We start from the raw sequence: 11,015 nt of genomic DNA on the forward strand, positions 1-11,015 counted from the left end.
GAGACTGAAAGCCTTCCCCTCAAGATCAGGAAGAAAACAGGGATGCCCACTGTCACATTATTCAACATTGTACTAGAAGTTCCAGCCAGAGCAATCAGGGAAGAAAATGAAATAAAAGCATACAAATGGGAAAGGAAGAAGTAAAATTTTTATTATTTGCAGAAGATATGATCCTATATTTGCAAAATACTGAGAAATCGATGACAAAGCTTCTTGAGCTAATAAACAAATTCAGCAAAGTGGTGGGATACATGATTAATGTGGAAAAAACAGTAATGTTTCTATGCACTAGTAATGACATGAAAGGCAATCAAGAAAAAAATTCCATTCATTAAATACCACTAAAAGAATCAAGTATCTAGTAATAAACCTAACTAAGGATGTAAAAAACCTCTACCCAGAAAATTACAAAATTTTACTAAAAGAAATCGAAGAGGACCTAAATAGGTGGAAAGATATTGCGTGTTCATGGATAAGAAGTCTAAATGTCATTAAGATGTCTATTCCACCCAAACTGATCTACAGATTCAATGCAATTCCAATTAAAATTCCAAAAAGTCTTTTTGCATACTTGGACAAGCTTTTATCAAATTTATTTGGAAGGGAAAAGGGCTTCAAATTGCCAAAAACATCCTAAAAAAGAAGAATGAAGTAGGAGGATTTACACTTCCTGACTTCAAAGTCCACTATAAAGCCACAGTGGTCAAAGCAGCATCGTACTGGCATAAAGATAGACAAACTGATCCATGGAATCCAATTAAGAGTTTGGAAATAGACCCCTAGGTATACGGTGAATTGATTTTTGACAAGGTTCCCAAATCCATTGTACTAGGACAGTACAGTTTCTTTACCAAATGGGATTGGGAGAACTGGATATCCATATCCAAAAGAATAAAAGAGGACCCCTATGTCACACTGTATACAAAAATTGAAGTGGATCAAATATAAGAGTCAGTACCATAAAACTCTTAGAAGATAATAAAGGGAAACATCTTCATGATCTAGTAATAGGAGGTAGCTTCTTAGACCTAACACCCAAAGCACAAGCAATGAAAGAAAATACATATAAATGGGAACTCCTCAAACTTAAATTCTTCTGTGCCTCAAAGGACTTTGTCAAAAAGGTGAAGAGGCAGCCAACTCAATGGGAGAGAATATTTGGAAACCATATATGTGATAAAGGTTTGAGATCCAGTATATATAGAGAAATTCTACAATTCAACAATAAAAGGACCAACAACCCAATTATAAAATGGGCAAAAGAGATGAATAAACATTTCTCCAAAGAGGAAATACAAATGGCTAAAAAACACATGAAAAGATATTAATCTTCATTAGCTATTAGGGAAATGCAAATCAAAACCACAATGAGATATCATCTCACACCTATAAGAATGGCTGCCATTAGACAAACAAGAAACTACAAATGCTGGAGAGGATGTGGAGAAATTGGAACACTTTTCCACTCCTGGTGAGAATGTATAATGATACAGCTGCTGTGGAAGACAGTTTGGTGGTTCCTCAGAAAACTAAATATCAAGATACCCCATGACATGGCAATTCCACTACTTGGTATATACCCAGAAGATCTGAAAGCAGTGGTATGAACAGACATTTGCACACCAATGTTTATAGTGGCATTATTCACAACTGACAAAAGATGGAAACCATCCAAGTGTCCTTCAACAGACAAGTGAATAAACAAAATGTAGCATATACATATGATAGAATACTATGCAGCAAGAAAAAGGAATGAGGTCCTGAAATATGACAACATGGATAAACCTTGAGGACATGTTGCTAAGTGAAATAACTGAGACACAAAAGGAGAGATATTGTACAATATCACTAATATGAACTCCCTGGATAATGTAAAATCCAAGTTTAAAATGTAGAATATAGGGGCCTACAGATAGACAGAAGCTAGAGAAGGGGGAGTGATTACCTATTATGTACAGACTTGTTAATGATGTTGAACTTAAAGGCATGGGAATGGGCAGAGGTGATGATAGTTCATTAATGGGATTATAATTATCAGTGCCATATTAAAGGCAAACTTGATTGAAAGGGGTTGTTTAAAGTCATGTATCTCAGAGACCAGAACTATGAATATAAGTAAGTTCTTGCATAATCTACTTCTAAGGTATGACACTTGTACAAAGAGTCAATAACAGAGTGGTATATGGGAAAAACTACCTATTGCATACTATGGACTATATTTAATAGGAATACCTTATTAGTACCACACCAACACTAGGAGTAAATAATTGGGGGAGGGGGACAAAAGTTCTATGGTGTTTTGGGTTAAGATAATTGATTAAAATTGAGAGTGATGATGATTGTACAACTAACTGAGGATAATGTGAGACAATGATTGCTTATTTTGGATAGAATATATGCTATGTGAAATTAGTGAACCCCTACTTTATAAGTCAAGCCTCGATCTATAGGTAGGCTAAGCCTACCTTAATTATGCCTAAGAGTCACTTCCAGAGAACTCTTTTGTTGCTCAGATGTGTCCGCTCTCTAAGCCCAACTCTACAAATGCACTGGTTTGGATGTATTATGTCCCCCAAACTGCCATGTTCTTTGATGCAATCTTGTGGGGGCAGGCATATTAATGTTGATTAGACTGGAATCCTTTGATTGAGTGTTTCCATGGAGATGTGACTCAATCAACTGTGAGTGAAACCTTTGATTGGAAGTGTTACCCCACCCATTTAGGATGGGTGTTAATTGGATCATTGGAATCGTATAAGGGAGTTCACAGACAAAAGGACCTCAGTGTAGCTAAGAGTGACATTTTGGAGAACAACTGAGAGTGACATTTTGAAGAGGAGCTGCAACTAAGAGAGGACAAAACGCCCTAAGAGCAACACTTCGGAGAACACCATTTTGAAATGTAAACTGGGAGCAAGTGGATGCCAGCCACATGCCTTCCCAGCTAACAGAGGTTTTCCGGATGCCAATGGCTTTTCTCCAGTGAAGTACCCTTTGTTGATACCTTACCTTGGACACTTTATGGCCTTCAGACTGTAACTTCGTAACCAACTAAGTCCCCTTTATAAAAGCCAATCTATTTCTGGTGTTTCGCGAGACTGCAGCATTAGCAAACTGGAACAGCAAATAAATTCACTACCCTCCTCTCTATATGGGACATGACTCCCAGGGGTGTGAGTCTGCCTGGTGACGTGGGACATGACTCCCAGGAATGAGCCTGGCCCTGGCATCATGAGATTGAAAATGACTTTTTGACCAAAAGGGGGAAAGGAAATGTAACAAAATAAGGTTTCAGTGGCTAAGAGATTTCAAATAGAGTTGAGAGGCTATCCTGGAGGTTACCCTTAAGCAAGCTTCAGCTAGATATTGCAAACTGCCAGTTTGCCTAGTCCAAACCAAAAGTATTCTTGAAAATCCTAAAGAATACTCAGGTCTCTACCCGAGACTCTATGAAAGTTTCACTCACTAAGTTTATTTTTCAGAAACTTAAAAACCTCCAGATTATTCCCATGCCAAATAAGTCCCCAAACCCAGAGGCACCAGTCTCTTCAAGAACATCTACAAGCTGCATCCCCCTTCCCCATAATGTTGACACCTCTTTTCAATATGAAAACATTAGAGTGGTCATTGCTTAGATATCCCTGAAGACTGAGACAGTGATCAAATGAGAGGGAGGAGTAGCAACAGACAAGATAGGATTTAACAAAGAATTATGACTACTGAATCATTATATAGATTTTTTTTTTTTTTTTTTTTTTTACTCTTTAGTGTATCAGAATAGTTCGAAGGAAATAATTGCAATTGTGGAACTGTAACCCATAGCATATTCTGGAATTTTCTCTATGACTACTTGTTAAACTGAACTTTTAAAGTTATCACTTTTCTGCATATATACCATATTTCACAGTAAAAGATAATTTTTTAAAAAACTGGGGTAGCTTTACTAATTTCAGACAAAATGGACTTTAAATGCAAAAATGTTGTAAGAGACAAAGAAAGACAGTATACATTAACAAAAGGGGCCATTCATGAAGAAGAAATATCAATCATAAATATATAGGCTTCTAAACAAGGTGCCCCAAAGTACATGAGGCAAACACTGGCAAAACTGAAAGGAGTAATAGACAACTCTACTAATAATAGGAGACTTCAACACACCTCTCTCTCCAATTGGTAGAACATCTAAACAGAAGATCAATAAGGGAACAGAGAACCTAAATAACATGATAAATGAACTAGATATAATGGACATATATAGAACCTTGCACCTTAACACAGCAGGATATACATTCTTCTCAATTGCACCTGGAACATTCTCCAGGATAGTCCAAATGTTGGGGCACAAAACAGGTTTCAATAAATTTGAAAACACTGAAATTATACAAAGCACTTTCTCTAATTATAATGGAATGAAGCTGGAAATCAATAACAGATGGAGAACCAGAAAATACACAAGTATATGGAGTTTAAACAACACACTCTTAAACAATCAGTGGGTCAAAGAAGAAATTGCAGGAGAAATCAGTAAATATCTCAAGACGAATGAAAACAAGAATACAATGTATCAAAACTTATGAGATGCAGTGAAGGCAGTGCTCAGAGCAAAGTTTATAGCCCTAAATGCCTACATTAAAAACGAAGGAAGAGCTAAAATCAACGACCTAACTGAACAACCGGAGAAACTGGAGAAAGAACAGCAAACTAATCCTAAAGCAAGCATAAGGAAAGACATAACAAAGATTATAGCATAAATTAATGAAATGGATAATAAAGAAATGAGAGAATCAGTAAAACCATAAACTGGTTCTTTGAGAGGATCAATAGATTGACAAACCCTTAGCTAGACTGACAAAGACAAAAAAGAGAGAATATGCAAATAAATAAAATCAGAAACGAAAAGGGGGAATTACAGACCCTGAAGAAACAAAAAAAGATCCATAAGTGATTAGTATGAACCACTGTAGGCCAACAAACCAGACAACTCAGATGAAATGGATATCTTCCTTGAAACACAAAAACAACCTACACTGACTTGAGAAGAAATAGAAGACAAACCAATCACAAGTAAAGAGATCAAATCAGTCATCAAAACCCACCAACAAAGAAAAGCCCAGGATCAGATGGCTTCACAAGCAAGTTTTATCAAGCATTTGAAGAATTAATGTAATGCCTGCTCAAACTCTTCCAAAAAATTGACGAAGAGGGAACACTACCTAATTCATTCTGTACAGCCAACATCACCCTTATACCAAAGCTGGATAAAGATACTACAAGAAAAGAAAATGTCAGACCCATCATTCTAATGAATATATGCAAAAATCCTCAACAAAACACTTACAAATAGAATCCAACAGCATATCAAAAGAATTATAACTGTGACCAAGAGGGTTTTATTCCAGGTATGCAAGGGTGATTCAATACAAGAAAATAAATTAATGTAATATACCACATTAACAAATTAAAAGGGAAAAACCACATGATCACCTCTATTGATGCAGAAAAGGCATCTGACAAAATTCAGCATCCTTTCATGATAAAAACACTTCAAAAGGTAGGAGTTGAAGGAAACTTCCTCAACATGATAAAGGGCATATATGAAAAACCCACAGCTAACATCATAGTCAGTGGTAAGAGATTGAAAGCTTTCCCTCTAAGATTGGGAACAAGACAAGGATGCCCACTGTCACCACTGCTATTCAACACTGTGCTAGAAGTTCTAGCTAGAGCAATGAGGCGAGAAAAAGAAATAAACAGCAAACAAATTGGAAAGGAAGAAGTAAAACTGTCACTATTTGCAAATGACATGAACCTATATTTAGCAGATCCAGAAAAAAATGACAGCAAAACTACTTGACCTAATAAGTGAGTAGAGCAAAGTGGCAGGATACAAGATCAACATGCAAAAATCAATGGTATTTCTATACACTAGAATGAGCTATCCAAGGAGGTAATCAAGAAAAAAATTCCCATTACAACAGCACCTAAAAGAATCAAATATCTAGGAATAAACCTAACCAAGGATGTAAAGGACTTGTACATACAGAACTACAAAACACTGATAAAAGAAATCAAAGAAAGCCTGAATAAATGGAAAGACATTCTGTGTTCATGGAACAGAAGGCTAAATGTCATTAAGAGATCAACTCTACTCAAATTGATCTATAGATTCAATGCAATACCAATCAAAATTCCAACAGACTACTTTGCAGAAATGGAAAAATTAATTATCAAATTTATTTGGAAGGGTAAGGGGCTTCGAATAGCCAAAAACATCTTGAAAAAGAAGAATGAAGTGGGAGGTATCATGCATGGTACTAGCATAAAGCTAGACATATTGACTGTTACGGTTTGCTAATGCTGCCATTTTGCAAAAACACCTGAAATGGATTGGCTTTTATAAAGGGGGTTTATTTGGTTACAAAGTTACAGTCTTAAGGCCAGAAAGTGTCCAAGGTAAAGCATCAACAATAGGGTACTTTCACTGGAGAAAAGCCACTGGCATCCAGAAAACCTCTGTTAGCTGGGAAGGCACATGGCTAGCATCTCCTTGCTCCCTGGTTGTGTTTCAAAACAGTGTTCTCCAAAATGTCAATGTCAGCTTTCAACGGCCATCTTCAAAATGTCTCTCTTGGCTGTAGTGCACCAAACTCCTTCTGTCTGAGCCTTTATAGGGCTTGGTAAACTAATCAACACCCATGCTGAATGGGCGGGGCCACACCTCCATGGAAATAATCTAACTCAAAGGTATTACCCACTGTTGGGGGGGTCACATCTCCATGGAAACATCCTAATCCAAAGACCAACCTAATTAACACTAATATGTCTGCCCCCACAAGATTGCATTAAAGAACATGGCATTTTGGGGGACATAATACATCCAAACTGGCACACTAACCAATGGAATCAAATTCGGAGTTCAGAAACAGACCATCAGATCTATGGTCAACTGATTTTTGATAAGGCTCCCAAGTTCACTCAACTGGAATAGAACAGTCTTTCAATTAATGGTGTTGGGAGAACTGGATAACCAAAACCAAAAGAATGAAAGAGGAACTTTATCTCACACCTTATTTGTTTTGGTTTGTTAAAGCTGCTGGGATATAATATACCAGAAATGGGTTGGCTTTTACGATAGGGATTTATTAGCTTACAAATTCCTAGTTCTAAGGCATCAACAGGATGATACCTCCTCTGAAGAAAGGCTGCGGCATCTAGGACACCTCTGTCATGTGGGAAGGCATATAGCTGGCATCTGCTGTAACTTCTCTCCCAGGTTTCATTTCTTTCAGCTTCTGGCTTCAGTGCCTTCCTCTCTCAGTTCCTCTGAGGGCTTTTTCTCTATATGTTTCTCTTGAAGGACTTTCATTTCTCTTGAAGGACTTCAGTAAAAGGATTAAGACCACCTTGAATGGGTTGGGTCACATCTCAACTGAAATAACCTAACCAAAAGGTCCTACCCACAATAGCTCTGTGTGGCCTTTTCTGGGGTATATAACAGCTTCAAACCACCACCCTATTAAAATATTAACTCAAAATGGATCAAAGACCTAAATATAAGAACGAGTACCACTGTGGATGATTGTATGGTATGTGACTATATCTCAATAAAACTGAATTTTAAAAAACAGAAAAATTTCCAGGAGAATTTACATAGTATATACAATGATAGAAATATATATAATATACTGCATATAATGTTTATATATTTTAAAAATTCTCATTTTAAAAGAAAGGATATTCTCTACCATTGCCATCAGAATAGATGATTTTTCTATTTTCTGTTAACATTATGAAAGTAATAAAATTTATCTTGAATGACTTGATTAAGTAATGGAAAAATAAATAAATAAAACCCAGTACCACGAAACTCCTTGAAGAAAATGTAGGGAAACATCTTCAAGATCTAGTGATAGGCAGTTGTTTCTTAGACTTTATGCCCAAAGCACAAGTAATGAAAGAAAAAATAGATAAATGGGGACTCCTCAAAATCGAATATTCTAGTGCTTCAAAGGACTTTGACCAAAAGGGTGAAAAGGCAAACTCAATGGGAAAAACATTTGGAAATCACATACCTGATAAAGGTTCGATATCCAGTATATATAAAGAAATCCTACAACTCAACAATAAAAAGACAAACAACCCAATTAAAAAATGGGCAAAAGACATGAATAGACATTTCTCCAAAGAGGAAATACAGACGACTAAAAAGCACATGAAGAGATGCTCAGCTTCACTAGCTATTAGGGAAATGCAAATCAAAACCATGAGATATCATCTTACAACTACTAAAATGGCCACTATTAAACAAACAGGAAACTACAAGTGTTGGAGAGGATGTGGAGAAATTGGAACACTTATTCACTGCTGGTGGGAGTGTAAAATGGTACAGCTGCTGTAGAGGACGGTCTGGCAGTTCCTCAGGAAGCGAAGTATAGAGTTGCCTTATGACCCAGCAATCCCACTACTCAGGACATACTCAGAAGATCTGAAAGCAGGGACATGAAGAGACATTTGCACACCAATGTTCATAGCAGCATTATACACAATTGCCAAAAGATGGAAACAACCCAGTGTCCATCAATAGATGAATGGATAAACAAAATGTGGTATATACATACGAAGGAATATTATTCAGTAGTAACAGGGAATGAAGTCCTGAAGCAAGTGACAACATGGATGAATCCTGAGGACATTATGCTAAGTGAAATGTCAGACACAAAAGGAAAAATATCATATGATCTCACTGATACGAACTAGTTATATAATATGGAAACTCATAGACATAACACATACAATATAGGTTACCCGGATCTAGAATGAAGCTGAAGAATGGGGAGCAGTCACTTATTATGTGCAGAATGTTTAACAACGTTGAATTTAAATGTTCGGAAATGGACAGAAGTGACAGTTGCACATTATTGTTAGAATAACTAACAGTGCTGAGTGGTGTGTGAGTGTGGTGAAAGGGGGAAGTTTAGAGCATGTATGTCACCGGAAGGAAAGTTGGAGGTCAAAACATGGGAATGTGTAACACTGTGAATTTTGTGGTGGACAATGTCTATGATTAACTGTACAAATACAAAAAAGTTCTTTCATGAACTCGAGCAAATGTATGACACTATTACAAGGAGTTAATAATAGAAGGTTATAAGGGAAAAATGTACCTATTGCAAACTATGGACTACAGTTAACAGTAATATTTTAATACTCTTTCATCAATAGTAACATATGTACCACATCAATACTATGGGTCAATAATGGGGGTGGGGGGGATTTGGGTTTACTTTTTTATTTTTATTTCTTTAAAAAAAATTTTTTTTTATTTTCAAAGTTCGACTTAACAAATAGTTAGAGAGCAAATTTCAAAGAATATTATGGCTTACAATTCTACCATTTCAGTTATTTCCTTTGTGAAACAACATATATACAGAAAGGTAACAACTTTCAAAGTACAATTTAACAAGTTTGTTATATAGTAAACTTCAAAGAATGTTATGGATTACAGTTCCACAGTTTCAATTATTTCCTTATTGTGAAATATTACAAATACACAAAAAGGTGATAACTTTGAAAGTACAATTTAACGAGTAGCTATACAGCGAATTTCAAAGAATATAACGGGTTACATTTCAAACATTTCAGTTATTTCCTTCTAGCTATTCTAATACCCTAGCACCTAAAAAATATATATATATTTATATAAAGATTCAATATTCGTAATCCTTTGTTAAATCTATCTTGTCTGTTATTACCCCTTCCTCTCGTTTAATCACTTTCTTGTTCTTCAGAGATGTCTAGACAGTAACCACCATAACCTGTTCATACTGAAAAGGGGTGTCAACATTATGGGGGAAGGGTGCTGCATCTGCTTGATTTCTTTCTTTCCTTTTTTTAAAAATTTCTTTTCTGGAGTAATGAAAATGCCTTGCCTCATGCATTTAATTCCTTCTTTTTATTATTACTTGTTACAGGGTCAAAATGATCTTTGTGCCTCTCTTTTTTCTCCATTCCAAACCACTTTACAAATAGCCTCCAGATTAGTTTTGTAAAGCACAGCTCTGCTTAAAACAATCAAGGGCTGTCTATGACCTTCCAAATTAAATTCAAATGTAGCTTATCATTTCAAGGCTTGTCATCATTTTCCCTCAGTCTATTTCTCTAAATGTAACATAAAGGCAAATATTACTATGTGCTGTTTTCTCATGCTTTTTCAGAAAGCCAAACACAGAACTACCATATAACCTGGCAATCCCACTTCTAGGTGTACATTCAAAAGAACTGAAAGCAGGGACTTGGACAGATATTTGTACACCAATGTTCATAGCAGTGTTATTCACAATAGTCAAAAGATGGGAGCAACCCAAATGTCCATCAGCAGAAGCATGGATAAACAAAATGTGAAATTACGGTCCTTAAATACTATTTCCCATTAAAGAAACCAAGGCACCTTGGATATATGGCTTATTATAGGGATGGGATAAGATGCACAAGATAAGCATGGAGAACAATCAAAGACTACTAAGGCTGTATGGAAAGGACACAGGAAGCAATCTGGACAAGCTCCCACTAGTGTAAGTAAGGTAAAAGAATCTGAGTATTAGTAATGATAATAACTGCAATGGATTACAACTCACCAAATGTGTTTACATCTCTGAGTTCATGACAGCTGCTCACTTTAAGGGGTTTTATCCACCAGGAATTTTTTGTTTAAGGTCATGATCTAATTTTATTTTCCATTAGAGTAACCAATCATTCAGCATTATTTACTGACTAGTTAACACTTTTCTCACTAATATGTAATACCATTGTCTTCTATCCAATTCCCAGATATATGTGTACATTCTTCTGGCTCTCTGTCCTGTACCTTTGTCTATTTATCCATTCTCGTGCTAATCCAAGACTGTGTTAATTACTATGCTTTATTATATAACTGGGTATCTGGTAGGGCAAGTCTCCTCAACCTTATTTTTCTTCAAAATTGACTTGGATACTGTACATATTTAAATTTCTGTATG

Source organism: Choloepus didactylus, chromosome 6, assembly GCF_015220235.1.
Source record: "Choloepus didactylus isolate mChoDid1 chromosome 6, mChoDid1.pri, whole genome shotgun sequence".
In the NCBI taxonomy this organism is placed as follows: Eukaryota; Metazoa; Chordata; class Mammalia; order Pilosa; family Megalonychidae; genus Choloepus; species Choloepus didactylus.